The following is a 19830-nucleotide window of genomic DNA, read 5'->3' on the forward strand; positions in this document are numbered from 1 at the left end:
GTCAAAGAAATACGTAGTTTTCTTGGGTTGACAGGGTGATATAGAATTTTCATCAAAGATTATGCTTTGATTGCAGCACCTCTAACTGATCTACTAAAGAAGCAAGTAGCAATTGTATGGTCACCTCTGCTGAACAGACCAGCTTTGACAAGCTAAAGCAAAGCTTAGTATCACCACCCATCCTGAAACTTCCTGAGCTTAGTAAGGAGTTTGAAGTGGTAACTGATGCTAGCACACTTGCTTTAGGATGTGTACTTATGCAAGAAGGTCATCCCGTAGCATATTCTTCAAGAAAATTGAAGAGCCATGAAAGGAATTATGCTACCCATGACCTGGAGCTGTTGGTTGTCATCCATGCTCTCAAACTTTGGAGACATTACTTGCTAGGTAACAAATTTTCCTTAGTAACGGACCACAAGAGTCTTAAATGGATTTTCACCCAGAATGAGCTCAATATGATGTTGAGATATCGAGCTCCACTCGTGATACGCCCGGGTGACCGTTGTGTATTTATGTCACCGACTTGTCAGTTGCAGACGCGGTTGGTACACCGCCCATGAATAATAGCTACATGATAGCTATCCTTATCTACTCTAGTTCGTGGCTCAGTTAGTATGCCACCTTAGTTAGTTGAGTTTGGTTTGAGACCCATATAGAGGGTTCTTCTATTTCTTTGTACTAGAGTTCTTTTGGCTTACACAACTAAGAAGAGGAAAACTGTTTTCAGCCTCCACCCTTGTGTGTCTTCCCCATTGTGCAAGCAAGAAAGCTTCAAGCGAGACTCCTTCCTTCTCTCCCACAATCTTGACATGGTATCAGAGCCTTGTTCGTGGTAAGGAGCTCAAGAAAGCAAGCCAAGCTCGCGGTGTTCTGGTAAGAGGAGTAGTGTTGCTTTCATTTTCTGTTTCGGGAGCAGATCTCTGCAGGTAGCACAGCCGAAAAGTGCAGGAGTGCATTGTCTCAGGTTGAGACGCCCTTCGCGGTGAAGCAAGAGGGCAGTATATGCTATGGGAGAAGGCTTTAGCCCTTGGCGACCTTGTTTTTTTGATTTGAGGCCATTTCGGGGCCTGTTTTGGAGGCGGAAGTTTTCTGCACGCACTCAGGAAAAGGCCCAGTTTTATGTTGTGCAGCCACTGTTCTACAGGTCGGTGAATAGTTACTGTAAAAATTGCATTGTATGCTTGTGCGCAGAGACATTGGGAGTTACAGAATCATCCCTGTTGCCTGTTGATGCAAAATCGTCACTAGGAAGTGACTGTGTGGTCAAATACCACTTTCGCCAGTTTTGCAGATTTCCCCTTGTGAGGGTGAAGCTGTGGTTTTTGCAGTGACAGAATTTTTTGCAGTCTTCTGTAATGGCATCTGATTCTCTTTCACAGATTGTCACTGAAAAGCTTGACAAGAACAACTTCCAAGCATGGAAGTTTAGAATGACGAATTTCCTTATGGGAAAAGGATATTGGGAATTTGTTGCAGGAAATGAAGAAGAACCAGATCTTCCTGATGTTCCCAATCAACAGCAAATGCAGGCATTTAAAGCATGGCATGAGAGAGCCAAGAAAGTTATGTATTGGCTGTCTATCAGCATTTCAGACTCTATGATTGTGCATATTCAGGATGCAAGTACGCCAAAGGAGGCATGGGATACTTTGTCAAAAATGTATAGCACAAATACGCAAGCCAGGAAAATGCAGCTCAAGCAAGAGTTGCACAATGTGCAAAGAGAAAATATGAGCATCAACGACTACCACATGAAGGTGAAGAAGATTGCAGATGCACTTGCTTCCATTGGGTCACCAGTGGAAGATGATGATTTAGTTTTTGTGACCTTGAATGGTCTAGGAAAGGATTATGTACAGTTTTGGACATCCATTTCAGTTCGTGAAAGATTTCCTGATTTTGAGGAGCTGATTGCTCTTCTAATTTCTGAGGAGCAAAGAAATGGTGGTGCATCTTCTTCAGGAGGAACTTCAAAAGAAGCTGTCTTCTACTCAAATGCTGGAAGAGGTAGAGGCAGAGGTAGAGGAGGCCGATATGGAGGCCGTGGTAGAAATCAGAATATGCAGCAAACTCAAGAAAACCAGTCCTATGGAGGAGGACGTGGTAACTCTAGAGGCAGGGGGAGCCAAAGAGGTCGTGGTGGATGGCAAAGAGGCCAAAATGCAAACAGTAATGTTGAATGCTACTATTATGGTAAAATGGGTCATATGGCTAAAGACTGCTATAAAAAGCAGAATGACATCATGAATGGAAAACTGCAACAAGGAAATTATGCATCCTCTAGTAGACAGGGTGATGACAGAAATGAGCATCTGTTTATGGTGCAGCACATGAACAACTCTGTGACAAATGCAGAAGAAAGCAATGATATATGGTATGTTGACTCAGGTGCATCAAACCACATGACAGGTCATGCAGAATGGATGGAGGATGCAAGAAAAATGGAAAAACCAGGATTTGTGGAGACTGGTGATGATACTGCACATCCTATTGTGCAGATTGGAAAAATTCCCTTGTCTATGCAGGATGGGAAAAAGAAATACCTGTCCGATGTATTTCATGTCCCGAATATCACCAAGAATTTGGTTTCTGTTGGTCAAATGGTTGAACAGGGCTTGCAGGTCAGATTTAATCCTCATGGATGCTTTGTTGAGGATATGAAAAATAAAGGTCGCTTGATAGCAAAAGGAAAGAAGAAGGGCAGAATGTTTACATTGGATGCAGACATGTCTGAATTGAGTGCAGCAATGTTTGCACATGGGACCGGTGTAGTTGCAGATATTGATATCTGGCATAAACGCATTGGTCATGTTAATGTACAACGACTTAAATCAATGCAGGCCCAAAATATTGTTGCAGGATTGCCAAAATTCAAGGTTGCAGAAATGCATAAGGTATGTGAAGCCTGTCAGTTTGGAAAACAGGCAAGGAAACCATTTCCTAGACATGTTCAAGAGAGTGAGAAGCCATTGGAATTAATCCACTCTGATGTGTGGACTACTAAAGCTGCATCTCTTGGAGGCTGTCATTATTTTGTCACTTTTATTGATGACTATAGCAGAAAAGTTTGGGTGTATTTTATGAAAAAGAAAAGTGAAGTTTTTGGGCATTTCAAAACCCTTAAAGCTATGGCTGAAAAAGAAACAGGTCTGCAAATAAAATGCCTAAGGTCAGATGGAGGGGGAGAGTACCTCTCAAATGAGTTTGCAAAGTTCTTGCAGGAGCATGGCATAAAGCAGCAATATTCATGCAGTTATACCCCACAACAAAATGGAATTGCAGAAAGGAAAAACATGCATATTGGAGAGGTATCTCGTGCCCTGCTCAATGAAAAAGACTTGCCAGATTTTTATTGGGCTGAAGCAGTTGCTACAGCAGTCTACATAATGAACAGGACTCCCACTGCAGCAATACATGGAATGACTCCAGAGGAGAGGTATACTGGTAGGAAACTAGATATTTCTCATTTGAAAATTTTTGGTTGCATTGCCTATGTACATGTGCCAGATGAGTTGAGATCCAAGTTGGATCCAAAAGCTGAGAAGTGCATCTTTATTGGTTACTCTCTGCAGCAAAAAGGGTATAGATGCTATAACCCTTCTACTCATAAGTTTACAGTGAGCAGAGATGTTGTTTTTGATGAGATGAGTAGCTGGTATAAACCAGTAAATGTGATTGATGATGTAGATGCACAAAATGGTAATGCTGCACAAAATTCACAGCAGCAGTCACAAAATATTAGTGGACCTGGAGCGTCCTCTAGTAGTGGTTCACATTCTTCGCCATGGACAGGCAGATTGAGATCAGGAGAATCTTCTCAAAGTAATGCATATAGTGGTATGCAGGTATCACGAAAAGGAAAAGAGAAGGTTGATCAGCCCATGTTTGATGTGAATGTAGGTCATTCTTATGTGGATGGTGAATCCAGTGGCTCAGAACAGAGCATTGATGATGAGTTGGGTATTCCTTCTATTGTTACACCTGGAGTAAGGAAGACCAGGGATGTTTTGAGAGCACCTGGGAGTGAACCTACTTTGCGCAGGTCTACGAGAGCTAGGTATCCTGTGGATAGGCTGAAATATGATGGATTTACAGCCATTCACTATGCATATATGGTTAAAGTGATACAGGAACCAGAACCCACTTCTTTTGAGGAAGCCATGGGAAAAGAAAAATGGGAGAAAGCCATGGATGAAGAAATGGATGCCTTGGAAGCAAATGCTACATGGGAATTGGTACCTTTGCCTAAAGGTAAAAATGCAATTGGCTGTAAGTGGGTTTATAAGGTGAAGCACAATGCAGATGGTTCTGTGAACAGATACAAGGCAAGATTAGTAGTCAAGGGGTATGCATAAACATATGGCATTGACTATGAAGAAACATTCAGTCCGGTTGCAAGGATGGCAACCGTAAGAGCAGTCATTGCTATGGCTGCATCAAAGGGATGGTCTTTACATCAGATGGATGTAAAGAATGCCTTCTTGCATGGTGATTTGCAAGAAGAGGTCTATATGGAGCAGCCACCAGGTTATGTGCATGCTGTTCATCCTGAGTTTGTTTGCAGGTTGAAGAAAGCCTTGTATGGCTTGAAGCAAGCACCTAGAGCATGGTTTGACAAGATAGGACAGTATCTTGTCACTATTGGCTTTCAGATTTCCAAGGCAGATTTCTCACTTTATGTGAGAAAAACAGAGAAAGGTATTATGCTACTTGTCATTTATGTTGATGATTTGATTATGACAGGTGACAGTGATAAAGATATCCTTCATGTGAAAATGCTATTGAAGCAGAAGTTTGAGATTAAGTATTTGGGAGAGCTGCGTTATTTCTTGGGCATTGAGGTGATTAGATCACCAAGTGGGATACAGCTCTTGCAGAGGCAAAATGGATTGGACATGCTGTCCAAATATGGGATGACAGGCTGTAAGCCTATTTCAGTTCCTTTGGAGCAGAATGTGAAGCTGAGCACAGATGCAGGTGAGCTTCTAGAAGACCCTACTATGTACAGACGCATAGTAGGAAGTTTGATTTATATGACTATTACCAGGCCAGATTTGAGCTATGCTGTTGGATTGGTAAGTCAGTTTATGCAGGCTCCAAGGAAACCACATTTGGATGCGGCTAGATGCATACTCAGGTATGTGAAGTCCACATTGCAGTATGGACTATTTTATGAGATTGGGGTTCAGATACAGTTGCATGGATACACTGATGCTGATTGGGCTGGTAGTATTTCTGATAGACGATCTACGAGTGGATATGTGTTCTCTTTTGGGAGTGCTGCAGTCACTTGGAGCAGCAAGAAACAGCCTACAGTTGCCTTGTCGAGCACAGAGGCTGAGTACAGGGGTGCAGCAATGGCTGCATGTGAGGTAGCTTGGTTGCATAAGCTACTTTATGATATGCATCAGTCTACAGATGGGCCAGTTGTCATTTATTGTGACAACATGAGTAGTATACACTTGGCAAATAACCCAGTCTATCATGCTAGAACAAAGCACATTGAGGTGCATTATCACTATGTGCGAGAGAGGGTTTTACTAGGTCTTATTGATCTAGTTTATGTCAGCACAGAGGATCAGGTAGCTGACATATTCACGAAGGCATTGGGCGCAGAGAAGCTGCGCAAGTTCAGAGACCTGCTTGGTGTGCAGGAATTGGGATTGAGCTCGAGGGGGAGTGTTGAGATATCGAGCTCCACTCGTGATACGCCAGGGTGACCGTTGTGTATTTATGTCACCGACTTGTCAGTTGCAGACGCGGTTGGTACACCGCCCATGAATAATAGCTACATGATAGCTATCCTTATCTACTCTAGTTCGTGGCTTAGTTAGTATGCCACCTTAGTTAGTTGAGTTTGGTTTGAGACCCATATAGAGGGTTCTTGTATTTCTTTGTACTAGAGTTCTTTTGGCTTACACAACTAAGAAGAGGAAAACTATTTTCAGCCTCCACCCTTGTGTGTCTTCCCCCATTGTGCAAGCAAGAAAGCTTCAAGCGAGACTCCTTCCTTCTCTCCCACAATCTTGACATATGAGGCAACGTCGATGGATCGAAGTGCTGGAAGAATATGATTTTGAAATCAAATATAGGCCTGGAAAAAAGAATATAGTTGCCGATGCACTCAATCTCAAGGCATTTCTAAATTCTCTCATTTTGCAAGATCTGTCAACAGCAAGGTCTCTAGCCACAAAGGTATCAATGCCAAATAACCCGATTCTTGAGCTAGCAAAAGAAGGGGCATATCATGACCCAGTCTATTAGAAAATGCTAAGGGAGATCCCCATCAAGGATCAAGACCCGAAGCTAAAGATGAAGTATCAAGAATTCTCCATCAGTAATGGACTTGTCTACTTTAGGACAAGATTATGTATCCATGCAAGCCAAACTCTCAAGCAAAAGATAATTTGGGAAGCCCATGACTCCCCTTTCTCAGGACATCTTGGTTATGCCAAGACCCTTAACAAGGTCAGGAAGAGCTATTTTTGGGAAGCCCATGACTCCCCTTTCTTAGGACATCCTGGTGATGCCAAGACCCTTAACAAGGTCAGGAAGAGCTATTTTTGGGAAAGGCTCAAGGGAGATGTACTCAAATATGTCACGGAATGTTTGTCTTGTCAATGCATTAAGGCAGAACATGTTAAAATGCTTGGGAAATTGTAACCACTTGACATTCCACAAGTGAAATGGGAGTTCATTAATATGGAATTTATTGTTGGCTTACCCTAAGTTCAGGGAGGATATAACTCTATTATGGTTGTAGTAGATATGCTCACCAAGGTCACACATCTCATCCCTGTCAAGACGAACTATAAACCCTCAAACATCACAATATTATTCATCAAGGAAATATTCAAACTTCATGGGTTACCCAGAAGAATCATTAGTGATCGTGACTCTCTTTTCACATCACACTTCTGGAGGGCTATCTTTCAGGCTATTGGAACTCAACTCTGTTCATCATAGCTTAACATCCCCAAACTGATGGTCAAACAGAAGGAGTCAATCAAGTCATTGAAGATATGCTTAGGGCATACTGCTATCGCGAACCCAAAAAGTGGATTCAATACTTACCACTGGTTGAGTTTGCTTACAATGCTTCTTACCAACAGAGTATTCAGATGACCCCTTTTCAAGCATTGTATGGGCATGATTGTCATACCCCCTTGAACTTCTTGGATCCAACTTTGAGGGTAGAAGCTTCAAGACAGATGCTGGAAGACATGGATGATCAAATCAAATCAAATCAATAAGACAAGACATTCAAGTTGCCAAGGATAGACAGAAGGCTTACACTGACTTGAAACGGCAAGACAGATCCTTCTTCGAAGGTGGTATGGTCTTCATCCATGTACGCCCTAAAAAGAGTACACTATCGTTTTGGGAGAGTACAAGAAGCTAAGTCCGAGGTATTGTGGACCTTATAAGATCATCAAGTGCCTAGGGCCTAATGCTTACAAACTATAGCTGCCTGCAACTCTAAAGATTCACAATGTATTCCACGTTAGCCTATTGAAAAAGTATTTACCTAATCTCAATCATGTACTTGATGATCAGCAAATTGTAATGCCTAGCCAAGGAGTCCTCAAGCTATGGCCTGATAGAATCCTAGATGTTAGGGAGAGGCATTTGAGATCAAGGACCTTGAGAGAATACCTCATCCAGTGGAAAGATTATCCCAAAGAGGATGCCACCTGGATGGATGAAAATACTCTCAATCAACAATACCCCTAGGTCTTCTCGAGATGAGGACATCTCGATTCCTCTAAGGGGGAGAGGATGTAACATCTCTCCCGTGCCTCCCCCCATGAGAACCCCCCTTTTTTCTTAATTTTTTTTAAATTTTTTTACCTCTCTCTCTCTCCCCTTACCGACAGCATGGTGGGGGGAGAGAGAGAGAGGGAGTATGAGTGGGAGAGGGGGCATGCACCTCCCCATGTGTGGGGTGGCGGCCCATCAAACGGTCGTCTCCCCCCCCATGAACCACCCCCTCCCCACTACATAAGGGGAGCCCCCTCCCCCTCGGGCAAGTCACTTGACATGCAAACGCCCACCCCCGCCCCGTGGTCTTAAAAAATGCCACCCCCTGCTGCTGTCGCATACATGTCATGCCCTCCCCCTCTGCGTGACACGCATTGCCACCCCCCAGGCTGCCAGGACACCGCCTCCCTCATCAACATCATTTTCGTCTCCATCTCCTCTCTCAGCACGACGTTGTTAGGGCCCCCTGTCAGAAACAATAAGTTAAAAAAAAAAACTTCCATAAAAAAGCTTCCTAGGGGGTGTTTCACCCGCAGACCGTAGAAGGACACAACTCGTTTGCGAAGGGAGTTCCCTTGCGGGAAGGAAGGACTGCCAGCTTGCAGAGAATTTCAGCACAGCCTCCACCTGCCCCCAAGTCCCAAGCACCACACAAGAGGAGCACACGCGGGAGTAAGAGGAGCACATGTAGGAGTCCCTACTTGAAGCGCAAGAATCGATAATACCCCTCCTGCAGATGTTCAGGTTCCATCAAATACACCCTTTTTGTTTTCGCATGATATAGGTGCATTAAGCATAAATTCACATAGCGAAAGTTAATTAGAACGCTTTGTTTTAAAAAAGATCATAGGAATGTTCGAAAAAGTTTTAAATTGCATGACAAGGTACTTATATTTCTCGCACCATCATGATGAAAGGTTGTTGCATTTTTGAATATATGGTTAATGTGTTAAAAGATGCACTTATGCAATAATGTCCTAGTTGCATCTTGCATATAGGTTAAATATAAATTGCGATGTTCTTGTGCACTGGAAGGTTTGCATTGGGTAATTTACATTGGAAAGAATGAATTATGTTGTATACAATGCATTTGTGCAATAAAAAAACCCCTTGTGATGACCGTAAATAGGTTAAATCATAGAAGGATGTTTAATTAATGAATAGATAGTTGCTATGGGGAGGAATAAAAGAGTTATATTTTATTTAGAATTCGCATAAGCAACTGCATTCTTATTCGCGTGACTTGCATGGGAAAAGAAAAGATTATGTTTTTATAACATTATAAATTTACGTAGCATAACTTCCATGCATAAGCAACTTGCATGCATAAGTAGATGTATAAAAAGAAAAAAGGGGTTATATTTCATTGGAAAAAAAGCATATAATACGCATGAAATGATAGTTACATTCAATATGAAAGATAGGTTAAGTTAAGTTAAAATGTTGCTTAGTATTGCGCTTGCAGAGTTAATCCAGCATTCTCGTACTTAGATCGTTCTATGTTGTGAGTAAGAGGGGGTACCAGGCCTTAGGCCACAAATACTAGTAATATCGACAAAGGGATGTAATTCCTCAAGATAGGCACTGCTACCTATCTCGTGCAACTAGTCTGCAAGGTTAGATGCTATTGCAACTAAATCATAAGATGCTACTACTACATCTTAGGCCAAGGGAGGCGAGATCTAATTACAAATTAGATTTGTTAAGAAGTCCAGTAGTCACCCTACTACAACTCTCTCTCTTGGGGATTGATTTGTCAAACTTAGGGAAATTGTGAATTGCCAAGAAGCAAATTGACCAACCGAGGGCGACGGGGTTGTCCAAGATCCATTTGACTATAGTACAAGGAGACCTAAGGTAATGATAATTGGGGTCGGTAGGATATAAACCCTAACCCAAAGAAAAAGGGAAAACAAGCAACCTAGCTTGCCAAGCCCCTAGAATCTCACCAAGTGGTGAATGATCCAGGATCGAATGCTGGGAGTATTTGGAAAAAAGGAATCACTGCTTAGCAGTTGGTCGCACGGACGACCATAGAAATGAACGTGATTGTACACTTAGGTACATTGTTTGAACTTCTTTGCTCAAGGAACTAATTCAAGGCCAAACACTTAATGCTTCAGGTTAATAGCGTGGAGGGAGAGGTAGGTTCAGTTATCTCTGACTACTTGCCTGGCCCTATCCAAGGGGGTTGTTAGCCACGCCGGGCACATGGACCGAACCCGTCGTGCGAGAGGTCTTTCTGTGTTGGGTGCTGCTTGGAGCGGGAGGATGCTTGGGTGCCAGGGGAGGCTCTGGCCATAAATTCCTTGCCTTCGGATCCCACACAAGAGGTCGACGTGACTCGAGATGGGATCTCGAGGCCCGTAGACTAGTACATGGGCCTCGAGATCCCATCTCGAGTCACGTCGACCTCTTGGCTTGAATCCAACCATTTGTAGCTTTTAACAATCATGGTGAAAGTAGCATCCAAGCATTTGATGCAGGTGATGAGGTGGTCCCTCGTATATTCATGGTTATGTCTAAGACCAAAGTAAGGATAGATCTCCATTTAAGGCATGCGCGGGGTTTGGTTGGACTAGATAACTTAGCTACTGATGCCGACTTCATGGGCTAGTCAATGGGGTGTCTATCGACCACTTGTGGAATGGGTTGGTCTTATGGCTCAATTGATATTTTGATGTCTACTTATGGAGCTGTTGGAATAGTAGAAGTGTCAGACTGAGTCGGTTTAGATGTCGTGGGCTGCAATTTTTGTCTATAGACCTATTGAGGCTCAATGGGTTTGGTTTCTTTTGGGTCAGTTCATTTCTCATACCTAGCTGTCTTACAGTCTTGTGAAGATGGGTTGGAAGGGCGTGGTGGTGGAGGGACACGTGCGCCTCTCCTGGTCTTAAGCAACCAAATCCAATTGTTGCCTTCATAGTATCGCTTCTTGATTTCCATCAGCTTCGGTAGTAGCACCAACTCTGTCTCCTAAGTCTCGGCGGCATGAGGTTTTAGAATTATGAGTTCATGTTGGTTGGCTTCTAGGCGATTGTAATTGTCATTTGGTACCCATTTGAGCTGCTGCAGAATGGCTTTGGGTGCATTTGCTGGGGGTTGTGGCCGATTTGTTGTGGTGGATTAGGATGAGTCACGACCCCCCTCCTTAGACTTGGCACTAAGTTGCTCTACTGGTGGAGCTATGGCCTCAAATGGAGCCAGGTTACCCTTGCTAGAATCCTCGCTATCTAAACATTACCAATGGTAAGATGAATACACTGTGAGTCGTAGTCAACATTGCTGTAACATTATTCCCCCCCCTCCCCCCCTTTTTGTTTTTAAATTTTTTTTTTCCCTCCCTCTCTCTCCCCCTGCTGTGAGCATGGCGGGGGAGAGAGAGAGAGGGAGTGAGCTGGAGGTGGGGGGCATGCAGCCCCCCAGTTGGCGGCGAACAGCTGCTTCCTCCCCCCTCCCACACATTATAAAACCCTCCCCCTGCTAGCCGTAAGGAGAGTCCCCCCCGTCAGAGACAGGCGCCTTCGTCCGCCCTGGTGATCGCGGCCCCCTGGGTGTCCATCGAAAAGAGTCTGCCCTCCCCATTCATTGACAGCTCTGCCCTTTCCCCTTGTGAGTAGTGTTAAGGAGAAGGAGAGGAGGAAGAAGAGGGAGAAGAGAAGGAGAAGAAGAAGAAGGAGAAGAAGAGGGAAGAGAGAGAAGAGGGAGAGAAGAGAGAAGTGAAGAAGAAGAAGGAGAAGAAGAGGGAAGAGAGATGAGAGGGAGAGAAGAAGAGAAGGAGAAGAAGAAGGGGTAGAAGGAGAGAAGAGAGAAGAGGGAAGAGAGAGAAGAGGGAGAGAAGAGAGAAGGAGAAGAAGAAGAAGGAGAAGAAGAGGGAAGAGAGAGAAGAGGGTGAGAGGAGAGGAGAAGAAGAAGAAGGAGAAGAAGAGGGAAGAGAGAAGAGGGAGAGAAGAAGAGAAGGAGAAGAAGAAGGGGTAAGGAGAGAGAGAAGAGGGAAGGAAAAGAAGAAGGAGAAGAAGAGGGAAGATAGAGAAGAGGGAGAGAAGGAGAGAGAGAGAAGGGAGAAGAAGAAGAAGAAGAGGAGAGAGATAGAAGAAAAGAAGAGGGAGAGAAGGAGAAGGAGAGAAGAAGGAGTGGGAGAGAGAAGAGAAGAGGGAGAGGAAAAGGGAAGGAGAGAGAGAAGGGAAAGAGTAGAAGGAGAGAAGAAGAGAAGGAGAGAGAGAAGAAGAAGAGAAGAAGGAGTAGAAGAGAAAGAAGTAGAAGAGGAAGAGAAGAGAGAGAGAGAAGAAGAGAACAAGAAGAAGAAGAGAGAGAGAGAGAGAGAGAAAGAAAGAGAGGGAGTGGGAGCTAGTGAGTAACTTCAAAGAGCCACACTCAAACCTCCCTGGCGAAGGACCCCATCCAATGATCTTTCCTACCAAACCTATCGTTCCAATATCCGTCGAGATCCAGACTGTCCAATCTCCATGGGCAAATGGTTCCCAAGAAGAAAGTTGTGGGAAGCATAGGTGGCAAAGCTACCGTTGGTACCGGTAATGCGGGAGAGGTAAGCGGAGCGACCAACGTGACGAATGCCCCTACGTTCATAAATCAAATCCAGGTTCTTTAAGCTTTATAATTAATTACGTTTTATTTCTCGTGAAAGAAACGAAGGGGTTAGCTACGTGCATGGAACACGGACGAGTCTTAGGCACTAGGTTATATGCACGAAATGATAGGGTATGGAGTTCACATAAGTTTATATGCATGAAATGATAGCTTTTACACACATAAAAGGATAAGGTTTTTGCATTATTTCACATAAAATAATAGCTTTTAAACCAGTTCAGTGCATGAACAGTCATCTAGAAATCATGCTTCGCGATCATGACTAAAAGAAACACATGAAATGATAGACTTTGATGGATAGAAACCTAGACCTTCATGAGATCCGGTGCATTGGGCATGAGTATAATTGCCTGCGAATTGTTTTATCGATCTTGGTGTGGACTATCGCAAATGGATACGCTCCTAGCCTAATTGAAGCTAGTGACCTGACCCTAAATGGATTGTTGACCCAAGTTATGCTTGGCAAGGTTGTAAATCCCTTAAGTAAGTGATTTGGTACATCCAGTTAAAATTCTGATTGTGTATGCAATGGGATTGCGATGCCTTGAAGCGAAAGGTTGTGCATTCAACTGTTTGTTAATGTGGTTTTGGTTGTTAACCCAAGTGGGGTGTGTTTGATGATTTCATGGCCAGGTCTGAGATGACTGATTGCCATGGAAATAAAAGGGATGTTTTCCCTAGTAATTGTTATTAAGTTGGTTGCTTCAGCTGTGGTTGATTTCTTAAAGGGATAATTAAGGAAGGATGGCGCTAGCTACCCCCCGCGAAACGCCAAACCCTAACCAAGGGGATTGTGAATCTGCACCGGGAATGTGGACCGAACCCACTATGAGAGGTCTCTCCGTGGAAATTACTTGGCGTAGGAGGACGCTTGGGTGCCAGTGGGGGATCTGGCTGTAAATCCCAATGCCTCCGGGCCCTACACAAGTGTTCTACGTGACTTGAGATGGGATCTCGAGGCCTTGATACTAGTTACAAGGTGGAATCTTGGAAGGATAAACCTTCGGGTTTTATTGCCGGAAGACGGAAGGACTTTTCAGCAGAGGCAGAAAGGAACACTTAATTCTCATGTATGGGTAGGAGACACACATTAATCTGAAGATAAGTTAAGGAAGTGTTTGATCTTGTTTTATCTTGTCTTCGTGTCTGTGGCCTAAATTATGTAAAGGAACCTGTGATTAACGGGTTAATTAAGGAAGCTACCTTTGTATGTCAAACATAATGTGGTAGGTAATTAGATAACTAAGACAACCCTCGAGGGAAGCATGACGGATGTGACCAATTGGATCTATCCTACGGAAGGGTGGTCTCGGTTAGCTGAGAGCTTAGGAATGTTAGGAAAGACTGGACGATATCCTTAAACAATGTTGGCCAGGACCCCGGTCTTCAGGTGGATCCTAGTGAGAATGGCCGGATAAGTTCCGTTGCGGGGCAGACTCGAGAGACCCTAGTTGGCAAAACCCATGTCATCCCTTTGGAGTGCCGGGCGGCATCTTCTAGATATACCTCTTGATGGGTTGCTAAGACGTGTCCCGCGATTTGAGGAGCAGACACGTTACAATTGCTGTGTTCTTGATTCTTGAATGCACATCCTAGTAGTGATTCCTTACCAGTGGCCTTGGTGTTAGGCATCACGTAGAAGATCATTGGTAGGATTTTAGTCTCAATAGAGACTGCTACCTTGCACTTTCCTAACAGTGAATAAGATTTCCCCCCGACAATAGGCTGAGTTTAGCATTAATAGGTTGCAAATGGGATTGACCAATGGGGTATAAAGAATCGTGTGTAAGGATATTAAAATTAGCTCCTTTGTCAATGAGAACATCAAACGCAAGTGTCCTCTTGGCAATGATCAATATGCATAGGTATGCAGATGCCATTGCTTTCTCATCCTCGTCCTCTATCTCAGTGATTATGGCTACTCTTATGTTCATAGGTGGGTCCAACAATATTGGAGGCTTGTGTAGTGGGTGCATTGGATGGTAGTAATTCTGAGGTGGCTACCATTAAAGAAGCATATGCTCTCTCCCTCTAGAGTCTCGAGCTCTATGTTGTCGGTTCGACTAATGTTGCAAACCTTGAAAGGTCACAATCCTCTGAACTTCATCTTTTGCTTATGGTCCTTCACAGAGTATAGGAGCACTATGTCACCCTACTCAAAGTCATGTTGTTCACATGTTTGTCGAACCAACTCTTGCATCTTGCCTTTTCGCAGATCAGTGCATGGGTTGCCAGGAGTCAAGTTTCAGAGAGGCGTTCTAACTCCACCAAGCATTCTGTCCATACTTCCTTTCCATCCCATCTCTCTTGTACTACCACTCTAAAGCTTGGAACAAAGAACTCCACTAGCAAGATTGCTTTGATTTCACAGGTTAGCTTGAATGGTGCCATCTTATAAGTTGTCCTATAGGCCCACACAGCACTGCCATGAGCTTATTGTCCAAGTCACTGCGCGAGGTGGGTACTACCTTAGTTAAGACATTTACTAGGATCTTATTTGTAGATTTTGCTTGATCATTAGCCTAAGTGTATTATGGTGAGGATTTCCTATGGATGATGAAGATACTGGATAGCAAATGGGCAATCACTTTATTAATGAAGAGTGTGCCTTGATTACTAACTAGTTCAATGGGGTAGCTGAATCGCAAGATCACTTGTTGCAGCCAAAGGAGCTTAGTCATGGTTCTAGTGTCATTCTTCCTGGTGGTCTTAGCTTCAACACATTTCATGAGATAATCCATTGCCACAATGATTTACTTTGCTTATGAGTATTGCACTGCGGGACTGATTAGCCCAATGAAGTTGATTCCCCACTTTTCAAAGGACTGTCGTGCTATTATCGGGGTCAATTCCATCTTGTTCTTATGGATGGGGGCTTTGGGTCTCTAGCACTCATTGTAATGCTTCACAAACTTAGCTACATCACGGAATAGGATGGGCCACAACAATTGAGATTGCAGCACCTTGCATGTTATAATGTCTCCACTGAAGTGTCCTCCAGCAATTCCACCATGCACTTCATCAATTGCTTCATGGATCTCATGCTCACACATGCATCTTCAAAATAACCCATCTTGTCCTAGTCTACAGGGATAGTCGGCTATTAACTAATAGGGCTGAACTTTGAGGATAAGGTGCTTTAGTCTACCCTTCTCTATAGGTCTCTCAAGCAATCCATGCTCCAAGATTTGGACTATGGATATGCTAAAAAGGTGTGCATCTGGTAAGTCATTTATGATGCCTTGGTTAGTAGCTTATCCTACGGATATGAAGGACATATAGTCTGCCATGTAGTGCTGCTTACCCTTGCATACAACCACGGAGAAGTCAAAGTCTAGAAGTAGAAGTAACCATCTAGCTATGCATCCTGTAGTGCAAGGTCTATTTACTAAATAAAGCAAAGGTTGATGGTCAACGAAGAAGGTGAAGGGTTTAGTGAAAAGATAATCATGAAACTTCTCCATAGCAAACACCATAGCTAGACCTTCCCTCTCCATGGTGGAGTAATTCATATCTGTATATGTGATTTGTCTACTAGCAAAGCTCACAAGATAATCAATATTATGTTCACCAGGTTGGCACAAAACAGCTCCAACGACAGACTTTGATGCATCAATGTGCACATGGAATGTTATGTTTTAATTTGGGGCTCGCAGGATTGGTGCGATTGTAAGAGCCTTCTTTAGTTCCTCATAAGCACATTGGCATTCCTAGGTCTACTCAAATACAATCAGCAATTTGTAAAGGGGTATAGCAATCAATGCATAGCTTAGAATGAATCGCCGATAGTACCTTGTGTGCCCTAGGAAGCACTAAACTTCCTTATAGTTTGTGGGTGGTGGTAAAGAAATAATGACCCTAACTTTGAAGAAGTCAATGGCAATTTCATTTTTATAAACCACGTGCCATAGGATACATTCATGTTTCACCCAAAACTAGCACTTTAGGGGGTTCAAGGAGAGATTATATAGCCTACATCATCTCAAAGACTGTGCGAAGTTTATCTAGGTGTTTCCTCCAACTGGAATGGACACATATATCATCAGTGAATACCTCCAAATCTTGCCTAAGCATGTCTTTGAAGATGGCACACATGAGGTGTTGGAAGGCAGCTGGTGTATTCATTAGCCCAAATGGCATGACTATGTGGGCAAATATGTCCCTTTTGATTGCAAATGCTATCTTATATTTGTCATGAAGGTGTACTTGCACCTAGTTGTAGCTTGAAAAGCCATCTAGGAAATTGTAGGCTTCCTTCCCCGCTATCTTTCAAGCATGTGCTCCATATAGTAGGGTGTAATGGATAGTTGTCCCTCTTAGTCACAACATTGACCTTTTTATAATTCACACACACTCAAATCTTCTCGTCCTTCTTTCAAGATAATCACTATAGGTGACACCGAGTGTATGTGCTCAATTTCATAAATGAATCCAGCCTTGAATAGCTTATCTATCTCCTCCTTAATAGTATGTGCATGCTTTAGATTCATTGGGTATGGTCATTGCTTAATTGGTGTTGCATCAAGAGTCATAGGGATATCATAAGTCATAGTTCATCTAAGGACCACAAGCAAACAAATCTATGTACTCTCATAGGAGAGTGATAAGATCAGCCTCCTCTTGCTCAGTCAGGTCCTCGGCTATGTATATGGGTGGAGGCTTTTCACCTTCCCTTGCTAAGCTGGCCTTCTTGACCTTAGCAGGCCCTTCTATTGGTTTGCTTACTTATCCTTGTCTCTTAGCTCCTAGCAAGATCACCACCCTTTCACCCTTTTTGAACTTCATGAAGCACTTTGGTAGATCCTGGGGCTTCCTTTGCTCTTTGGCTTCTAACCCCTTTGACTGCCTCCTCTTTTTCTCCTTCAACTGACTTGCACCTTAGGTGGACTGGTAGGTCCCCTTTGGTGTAGTTGATCTTAGGTGGTTGGGATATCTTTGGATTGCTCTTGGAGCTCACTTCCAATTCATAGTTAAACTTGCAACCCTTGCTAAAAGGATTTTCTCTTAGTGGTCGCACCTCTGCTAAACTTGCAACCCTTGCTAAAAGGAGTTTCTCTTAGTGGTCACACCTCTGAGGCCGATTCGATTCTAAAGAGTGGTGTGGTACTTGATTGAACTAATCCAACTTGCTTATAGTCTATTACAACTAGGTGGTCCAAGCAAGTACAGTCACATTCCATTGTGACGAGTCCTCTTTCAATCCTAAAGACATTTTTTTGTGGCTTGGAGTCTACTCATATATGTTCGATCACTTAGTCATCCATATCATACTTTATTGTATCAACCTCCTCCTCACTTTCCTCATTTGTAGAGTAGTAGTCTTCGTACTCGTTGTCCAAATTGTCATATTTTGACTGCTCATCATCTCCTAGGATTTTGCTCTCAATATTATTTTTGTCCATGATTAGTGCCCAATTGTACAATATATTCAAGTCATGCACTTTGGTCCATTGCCACTTCGGCTCATCCATGAGGTCCTTGAGAGAGGTTTGAGATTGGTAGCTGGGTTGCTAGCGAGCTCTTTTGTCAAGTATTCAAGAATCCCCTAGAGTTTGAGTTTGAGTTTGTTACATGGGATATGGAAGGGGACATGTGTTGGTTGACTGCTAGAGCTCTTGATCATCATGCAGAGTGGTATTGATGGTGGGATCCTACTCTTCAGTATAGCTGAGATGGTGTGACTTTGTGGGACTCATCGACTACCCTAGCAACTTGCTTATAATCCTCCTCATCATCTAAGAATGATAAATCAATGGTGGCTAGCACATGAATCCAATCTCGCTTGTCCTCGAGGCAAGAGACATACTTTGTTAATGGTTCATAGGAGTTGTTGACTTGTGAGTCTCCTTTCAAGATAGAAAAGAGGGTATCTAGGTCAATCAGTGTGGTCTTCTAGGTGTCCATCTCGACTCTTACAGCTTTTCTATTGTCTAAGAATATTAGATGCCCTAGTCTTCTATCACTCGTGCCTTTCGCAGTTAGGATCAGCCTAGCAGGATGTTGTAGTTCACTCCCTTCATGACTATGAAGTTCACTGAGAACTAGACTCTATCTATCTTCAAGGACCAGTCTTTTAGACTCCAAATGGTCTAACCTTCATTCTATTAGCCAGCATGACATTAAACCTAGCGATCTCCATCGGGTGGGTCACCCCAAGCTTGCATGATTGCATGGTTGATCACATTGACTCCCACTCCTATATCTATAATTCCCTTCCTTTGTAGCATCTCCTAATGAATTGATAGGTAAGATCACATGCATGTCTGTGTCTTACCAAAAAGCATTCATGTGCAAAGACTTAGGTAGTAAGTTTAGGGTCAAGTTGGATATATGTGTTACTGCGTCGTGGTTAGAAAAGTTGATCACTCCAAGCTCATTAGGTCTTTCTACCCACTATTTCAACACTTGCCATAGTGTTGGGTTTTGCCTAAGAAGCTCTTCTAGAGGTAGAGTCACAAGGGTTGATATCAATGTCATGAGCAGGTTGCCAATCGCTTGCTTTTTGTTAGAGGCTCTACACTCTTTTGCTAGTGATCTTGGTTGACGGTTTTCCTTCCTGTGGCATCTAGGCTTTGTTTATGCGGTGCTACATGGGGTGTGGATGCATCTCACAATCTTAATCATGTAGGCAAGGCCGATGTGCTTACGCTAGAGAGCTCATCGATCTCATATTCTATGATAGGTTCAACATCTTTTAGGTGCTTCTAGTCCTCTCTCACCCACTCCTCAACCTTATCCACTACTTCTAATTAGTGCCTTGAGTTGGATACTCCCAAATCTTGGCACACCCCTTTTTTACCATCTTAGGAGCAGATGTTTCCACTTCTGTGTCTGTGACTTGCTCCCCCTTAGGTAATGTGGTGACACTATCTATCTTAAGCATTACCTTCATCCCAGCCCTCTTTCTCCTCCTTATTGAAGTTGCATCAAGGTTGCTGGGTTTGAGTAATGAGATACCGGCCTGCTTTGTTTGTGCTCGGGTCATGAAATTCAACGGAATCAAGGTGGGCTCATCAACAAGTTTCTCAACTCCAAACAACCCCAAGGGTATGAATGGCACGATTGTTGAACTAGTGGAAAGTTTTTGCCTAGGACACTTGACATACAAGTGTGTGATCCCACACTCTGGACATCTCTGGTCGGCTTTATCTTGATTGGCTCGCTCCCTTTAGGGGCAACGAGATGAGATATGCCATGGGTGACCACAAGTCCACATGATGGGTTCTTGGTGCTGTCCTCCCAGACCTCTATCACTTCCCCTGTGCCTAATGCCATTACCAACACTGGTCTGAAATCCATCAAGATGGAATTATTCTCTTCGTCATACAAGATGTGAGCGTTCACATATGCTTCATCCTCGTTCATATCCTCTACATGATGTATCCGAGTGTCGCTCATCGATGGATAGGTCACGATGGGTCCAAGTGGTCTAAGTATCCATATAGGGTTGATGTCTATCCT

The sequence above is a fragment of the Lygodium microphyllum genome, chromosome 25, assembly GCF_053477565.2.
Source record: "Lygodium microphyllum isolate KBCC chromosome 25, Lygodium_microphyllum_v1.1.10, whole genome shotgun sequence".
Classification (NCBI taxonomy): domain Eukaryota; kingdom Viridiplantae; phylum Streptophyta; class Polypodiopsida; order Schizaeales; family Lygodiaceae; genus Lygodium; species Lygodium microphyllum.